This window comes from Bidens hawaiensis, unplaced genomic scaffold, assembly GCF_021521415.1.
Source record: "Bidens hawaiensis isolate Kalapana, Puna unplaced genomic scaffold, B.hawaiensis_p1.1 tig00034594_1, whole genome shotgun sequence".
Taxonomy (NCBI): domain Eukaryota; kingdom Viridiplantae; phylum Streptophyta; class Magnoliopsida; order Asterales; family Asteraceae; genus Bidens; species Bidens hawaiensis.
Genome location: NW_027495974.1, coordinates 141,978 through 150,456, shown reverse-complemented (window position 1 = coordinate 150,456; position 8,479 = coordinate 141,978).

The window sequence follows — 8,479 nt, the reverse complement described above, 5'->3', positions numbered from 1 at the left end:
CTGGGTTTGGTAATAGGGTATTGTAACACCCCGCAACCGCAGCGGAAACGTAAACGGGGTGCGACAGACACCTCTGATATCAACCACATTGTTTATATAGAAAACTGAATACATTAATATACTTCAAATTACATTATCTTGTATTTCATTACCGTCTAGGTGATACACGCATCATACAATACGATACACAATTCTATTTGTTATAATGTATCCTAACATCCTGCACGCAAATCTTACACACATCAAGCACTTAGCACGTAAGCAATCACTTCATCTTAATTGTACCTGAAAAGCATGTGAGAAAACGGGTCAACTACGAATAGTTGGTGAGTTTCACAATTTGAGTAAACCATGATAAATCCATATCAAAATATGATATTATCTGGGGACACTGTTAACCCAGTACCGTACTCATTCCGGGGGCAATGTTAACCCAGAATTACGATGTAATTATGCTGAGCCCACAAGTGAAACCTCTGACTATCACACACAACCCCCGTGGCATATCCCCCGCCCACGGGCCCGTGGCATATCCCCCGACCACGGAACTGCCCCAAACCGCTATGTCTAACATTACATAGCAAAATATATATCAACAACAAAATAGACATGTGCAACTGGCTGGGAAACATCAGCAAATCCATGCCGGACCAGTTGGGTTTGTCAAACCAATAGTACTATCCACACTCTACCGGCTTTCAGTTAATCACTCGTGTTCCGGGGCCTTAGAATGTTAGCAACTCAGACAATTACCATCTTAGTACATTTCCGTACGATTCCCGTACAATAAAATATATAAATCCACGCAAATCCATGCGTTCAGTATGTATTTAAACATTTCAGTAAAAACATGCTTCCGCCCCGAGAAAATATTCGAAATCAGTTCAGAAAAAGGGGCTCGTGAAACTCACCTTAGCACATGCAAGCAGGTAACAACAATCACTATCAGTTAACACGTCCAATCTGTAATATGATCCCTACGATCGTTACTATACACTCATTATTAATATAACTTTAACCAAGTTAACCGGTACATCTGGGGGCACTGTTAACCCAGCACTGTACCCGTTCTGGGGGCAAGGTTAACCCAGAAACACTTCTCCGGACTCAGATTGTGATGTCGTTTAGAGTTCCATGGTCACAACTACTATTAGTCGTTTTTCTCGTCTTGCGTGCCTAGCACGGTTATCCGTTTTTACGTTTCAAAAATGAGTTTGGTCACACACAACCCGAAAATAGTTGTTGATTGATAATTTAGTTAAAGTGGTGAAATTTGAGCTCGGTTTAGACGCCCCGTTTGGCCGCGGGACCCGTTTCCGTCTTTAGCGTACCGGAAACTGTTAAAATAGGTTAAAATTACTCAAATCATCCGAATTATTTTCGGATGATTCATTTTTACTTGTTTAACTCAATTATATGAAAATAGTTCATTTTTAGGGTTTTTATTCACCAGTCAGCTCGCTTATGCGAACTTTACCGGTTTATGCGTTTTAGACTTTAAAAGTTTGTTTTTATCTTCTTTTTAGCACAAATAATTATCCGTTTAATCTCGGATCTTGAAATTTTGCACAAATCACTTTTTAAAAGTGGGGAATTTAATAAAAATATTTCCAGAATTAATTCTTATATTTAAAATTTATTTATCTATTTTTAAACACCATTTAAACACTAAATATGTCGTAAATACCAAACGATCTTAGAAAAATCCCAAATTTTTCATGGATGTCCCCTGCCATCCACATAGTCTCCTGTAATTTTTCCAGAACCAAAATCTTCTTTTACATGCCAGTTTTAATAAAACCGAGCTAGAACACCCTAGAACTTGTTTAACCGAAAAGCCTACTTAGACTTCTCCAACTTACCTCAAATTTTGTGTGTGACTTTTACATGATATAAAAAGCTTATCTGCAATTTTCCAGAATTTTTCATGATATTTAACTATTTTTCACCATTTTTGGCCAAAACCAAGCATTAAATTCACCAAATATTCATCCTTTATCCAAAAATTACCAAAATTCACAGAACTCATATTTTCATGTGTTTAACACCTCTGTAAAATTTCATAACCTAACTCTAAAGCATCAACAATCTGTCCAAATTTCCCAAAACCGAACATAACCGCATATACCTTTCGTTTTCCGCCACTACAAGCTACAAACTCGTCTTTCCGCCTTATCTACCACTAAATACAGAACATACAAACAACATACCACAATACCAAGCAAGTTACACTCACGATCAAGCCTCTTACACTATAGTTTCGGTTATTGTTCCAAAACTAAAGTTTAAACCGTAAAAATTCGTTCTTGGTTCGTTTAACTCCTTTCTTGGACCAAGATCCCTTGTATAACCCGTATACATCACTTGGTCACGCAAGAATCGGTTTTCATCTTTGAAACCTCATTTTCTTGCAAATAATCTCAAGAAACGAAGATGAACACGTAAATAACTCGACTTTTACCTCGGTTTTTCTTGCTCCAAAACTCGGTTTTTAGTTCATCTAGTGGAAAGAGTTGAAGATCATGAAGATGTTGGTGTAAAAAAAAGAAATGAAAGGTTTGGGGATGTTTGGTATTCCGATCGGAATAGGTAGGGGGGTGGGGTGGGACCCACTTCTCCATTCTAGGCCACACAATTGGATTCCCGTAATCCGGATAATGTTTTGGATAATCTGGTTCAGTTTGTTTTTCGGTTAAATGTTTAATTCGGCTTTAAACGAGGCTAAAACGGTCGTTTTTCGGCTTAAAAAATGAAATTTATATAAAACCGATTTAAAAACTTTAAAAACTTAAACCATGACATTTATTGACTTAAAACATCATATTATTAATTATCGCGCATCTTTTTCGGCTTGATCGATCATCTCTTGCTCGGTTTGGTATTGAGGGTTTCGTTTAATGTGCCGACGTACCATTAAATCGAAATTATTTTTCTGTGCCGTACTTTACTTATCCCGAAGCATTAATGCTTCGTAACATCACTAAATATTATAGATATCGTCTATAATTGAACCCTCGATTCGTTCGGGTTTCAATAACTATCGATCGATTGATCGCATATTCAATACGATGAATTATATATTCACGTACAATCCATACAGTGAACCCTGTATTCTCGTATAATTACTATGGTAATTCATGTATCCGACATTAAATATGACGTAACTATTATCTACCGGTTAGGGTATACCGGGTTTCGTCGGAATCGTTACATTCTCCCCCCGTTAAGAAATTTCGTCCTCGAAATTTTACACGCTCACTATCCCTTTCAGATGGAAAGGTGGGGGTTTTTCCTTCAGAATACACCCTCGCGTTACCAGGTATAATCTAGTCCTCGCTGTGAATTCCACTTAACCTTAATCAATAAAGCTTGGTGTGTCCAAACTGTTTAGTTTTCCCGTCTACTATCTCTACGGAATTATTTATGATATCAAGTATGACTTCTACGCGTACTTCCATTACTAGTACTTCCGTTGCCTCATCGCTTAGGTACTTTTCAATCCGTATACATGGCAAAACATCATGTATAGTACTTAGCCCCTGGAGTACTTTAATCGATAAACTAAATGACCAATCATGGAGATAGTCTCATGAGGTCCGATATATTAAGAAGCTATTTTCGGTTTTGCCAAACCTCATATCACCTCTCTCCAAGGTGATGCCTTAAAATGCCTTGTCACCTCTTTCCAGTGACAATGGTTTCCTTTGAACGTTGGCATAAATCCTTTGCCAATCTCGCGCTGCTTTCAACTTATCCTAAATATTATAAATCCGATTGGTTGTTTCTCGAATCAATTCAAATCTTATGGCTTGAGTGACGCCCAATTTCAATTTAACAAATTGGTGATAATTACTTCACCCATAGAAAGCTTCAAGCTCTCGATGCTTCCTTCCCCGCCTTCCAATAATGGAAGTAGGATGCCCATTTCGATCTGAGATAATTGAAAATGGTATTCCACGATGAGATACCATTTCACCATCATGAATTTGGGCGAGAATTCATTGTGGTAATCATCATTTGGGATGAAAAGCGAGGATTGGTTAATCGATCTGCGATTACCCAATTTACATCATGCCTTTGATATATCTTGGGAATTTGCGTCCCGAAATCCGTTGTAATTTATTTCCATTATCATTGGCAAATTTTTCTGTCGTTGTAGCGTTCCCTAGGGTTTTCGGCGTGCAGCCTTATCTCTTGCATAACTTAAATATTCACCAACATACGTAACCATATCTTTCTCCAAACTCGGCCATTAATACAATCCCTTCAGATATTCGTATCATCAATAGTCTAATCCGATCCCGGATGTATGGAATATTTCGATCTATGCGCTTCGTCCATGATTAATTCACGAAGGTCATGGAGGGTCGGGATCCAAACCCGATCTTTGAAATAGAGAATTTCGTCCACGCGCTGTTCGAAATTCTTCTCGTTGCCGTAAAGTCCCTCCTTTTCCAATTGTTCCTCTTCCAACGCCTCACGTTGAGCGACTCGAATCAGGTCCGAAAGGTTCGACTGGACTATCATCCCCAGCGCTCGCACTCGCAATGGCTTAACCCGATCCTTCCTACTCAAGGCATCGGCTACGACGTTAGCCTTGCCGGGGTGATAACGGATGTTACAGTCATAATCGCTTAACAACTCGACCCATCTTCGTTGAATATGAGACAGCGGTCTCTCATCATCTATAAAATTTGTACATTTGCGTAGTACAAAGGATTATGAATTGGGTAATGCTAAAAATTCTTCAGTCAACCGCTGATAGTCTCCGGCTAGTCCTAAAAATTGGCGCATTCCCTTTTGGTGCCTTGGGTGACTGCCAGTTTTAATGGTTTCTATTTTATTTGGGTCTATGTGAAATCCTTGTTGCTTTACAACATGACCAAGGGATTATGCCTTCTTTATTCAAAATCATATTTCGAAAACTTCGCGTACAACTCCTCTTGCTTTAACACTTCCACAATTTTCCTTAACCGTCGTTCGTGCTCTTCCTTACGTTGCAATTATATCAAAATATCATCAATGAATGTTATGACAAATTTGTCAAAATAAAGTTTATAGGCTCGGTTCATGAGGTCCATGACCACTGCCGGCGCATTTGTTAGCCCGAGAGGCATAACTAAGAATTCATAATGGCCGTAACGAGTCCGAAACGCTGTTGTTGCAACATCCTCCTCTTGGATTTTTCATTTGGTGATAACTATATCTAAGATCAATTTTCTAAAAATAAATCGCCCTTTGCAGTTGGTTAAACAGATCGTTTACTTCGAAGAAGTGAATACCTATTCTTGATCGTCACTTTATTCAATTCTCCCTAATCAGTACATATGCTAACACTTCTGTCCTTCATTTCCCAATTAACACTGGTGCACCCCATGGCGGCTAACTAGGTCGTATAAAACCTTATCCAATTATTCTTGCATTTCAGTTGGTGCAAGTCGGTAAGATGCTTTAGCAACAGGGCCAGCTTAAGGCATTAAATAGATTCTGAATTCGACCTGTTGGGTTGGCGGTAATCCAGGAAGTTCTTCTGGGAAAACTTGTGGATATTACGTATCACCGGGACATCTTCCATATGTTTTCTTTTAAATACTTTGGCAATCGCGTTTGTTACATACACCACGTCTTCTTGTCGTAAATATTATAACATCTCAAGATGAGATTAGAGTGGTAACATAATACCGTACACTTTTCTCTGTATCAAATCACTTCATCGTCCGAAGGAGATCTTCTAATCATCTTCTTTTCATATTTGATTTCAGCTTCATGTTAAGTTAGCCAATCCATGCTAACTATTACGTCAAAACTTCTTTACTTTACTGGTCGTAGGTTAATAAGGAAAGGTTAATCGTTCAGAATAATAGGGCAATTCCGAACAATTTAGTTAACCATTAGGGGTTTACCGTTAGTGATTCTACAGTATAGGGTTCTATAGTTTCACTAATCGGTATCTTTCCGAATGATAGGAGGTTAACAGGAACTAACTTCTATCGACGACCGTAAAAATTATCACCGAAGTCTATTGATTTAAAACTACCACATACTTAACACCACCTTTGGATCATGACGTGCTTTATTCAAATTACTCACAAAAGCACGGCTCCTTGCTTGATCAGAGGTTGATGCTTGTCATGAGGTTCGTCTTCCAACGACACCTTGGTTCAACTTTGGGCAATTTCTCTTGAAACGTTCTGTACTGCCACATTCATAGCAAGTACAACTGTTTGGCATAATTTGGTTTCTTTGGATGGATTGTTATTGAAGTTGTTGGGTTCGGAGTGGTTGTACACGAATGGGTTGGGGTTGCCGGTTAACATGGCTTCAATTGGTTCTACAATTGGGGCATTACGTCCATTTTTACCACACCTGTGGCCTACTATCACTCGACGTTCTTCTTCCTACCGAAAACCATATTTTCCACATTTAGGGAAGGACCCTTCATGCGGTTCATGTTTTCAAACCAGAACTAGTCTTAGTATAATTCTGGGTTGTAGGACATGCCTACTTATTCACAAGTCTATCTTGCACTATACCTTTATCATTTCTCTTCTTTAACACTCGACGTCTCACCTAACGTCCTTCCAGTCCGCTTCCCATAGAGTAAAATATATCAATGCTGGCTTGCGACACAACCCTTCCAAAGGTTGTATATTTTACAGGATTGACTATACTCCTTATCGATGGAGTTAATCCCCAATATTGCACTCACTTCGCTTAGTTTCAGGAGTAACTAGCCATGTTACCAGACATGACAATTCCTTCAAACTATTAGCGTGTTCTAAGTGATCAGCACACAACATTTCTATCTTTCATAGCTCAGTTTCCAATCTCTGAGTTTAATTATTCGAATAAAAGTGCTCTAGCACAAGAATTTTAAATTCTGACCATATCATCTGAGTAATAATTTTCTAACTATAATTTTGTACCATCGTGTTCCATCACGATACAACATAATCTACCAACATATCTGTAGCGTATTTCACTACACAATGTTCTGGACTCTTACCAATATCCTTAACCATTTCTATCTTTTCTATCCACTCGCTAGTCTATTCCTCCCTTTACCATCAGTAAACTATTAATAATTTCCTTAACACAACCAACAGACATATCCCTCATACCGGATCTAATTCATTACGACTACTATTCATGTTTAGTTTATAACTAATACTTGTAGTCATAATAGTATTCGGTGGAACAATATCACTCTTAGTAATAACACTAAGAATTGAAATATTCATAATCATGTGATTGCTCGATCTATAATTCTGCGATCACATTTGCATCAACACTAGCAGTGATCTGTGATACGACATTCGGTATCATCATCTGCTATCTTTGAGCAATCAACTGAATCATATCAATCTCCATCATTGGAGTTACTTTTTTTATGTCATTCTGCCGTACTCATCCCGTACGCAGTAATCAATACTAATCTCACCGTATAACTCGTTACCAGTTCAATCATAACAGCAGGTACACATACACACCAAATATTATCATACATATTACACATACCAGTATCTAGTATATATGTCCCACAAGTATAATAACATATGGACTTAACCTGACGTCGGTTAACTTTTAAATATGCTTCATAACCCTTGTCACCAACTGACATAGAGATCTTTCTCAACAAAGATCAATGTTTAATATGCCTGATTTCAATATCCTTCTGCATGTCAGCATAACCGATACATGCTCACCGTGAGCACCAAACGATTACGTACCACGGAGTTATAATATCCGTGTCTATTTGTATATCCGGCATACACGGTATACCATCTACAAACGAACAACCAACTATGCTATAAGGATTCCAACACCTCTTTGTGTATGGGTAATCATTCTATTCGGGTATTCATGGGTATAGGCATCTAACGGATGTAAGGGTAGAATAGGGAGCTGCAAGGTTCAAGGTAATCGTGCAACATGGGTTGCCTTCAAATATTATTAATTACTATCATGGGAAACTCTATCACTTGCTCAGTCAATGTCCTCGGCGTTCTAGGTTCGCTAAAATCGGTGATTCTCGATCTGAAGGTGGTATGACTCATATGTTTGAGAGTGAGAAATACATATATATATTTCTATATATTATTTTTATCTGCTCATTTATTATCAAATTTACTATTATTATTATTATTTTATTTTATTTTATTTTATTTATTTATTTATTTATTTACTCCTTTACCTTAATGGAATAAGAATGGGTTCAGGTACAGGTCCATCCGTACGTGAGGGTCGGCGGTGCGGGTGAACACAGGGGTTATTAGGATATACGGTACCGGTATTGGTAGGGTAAGGGATTTATCAATTTTGGTTGGGAGTGACGGTTACTAGATATTTCTGGTTAATGTCAAACGGGAGATCTAACTCGGTACTAACATAACTATTGCCCGATAAGTCAGACTTATCATCAACCGATGCTCTAGAAATTTTCAGCATCCTCAGTACTTTTATTATTTCATCCCCCGGT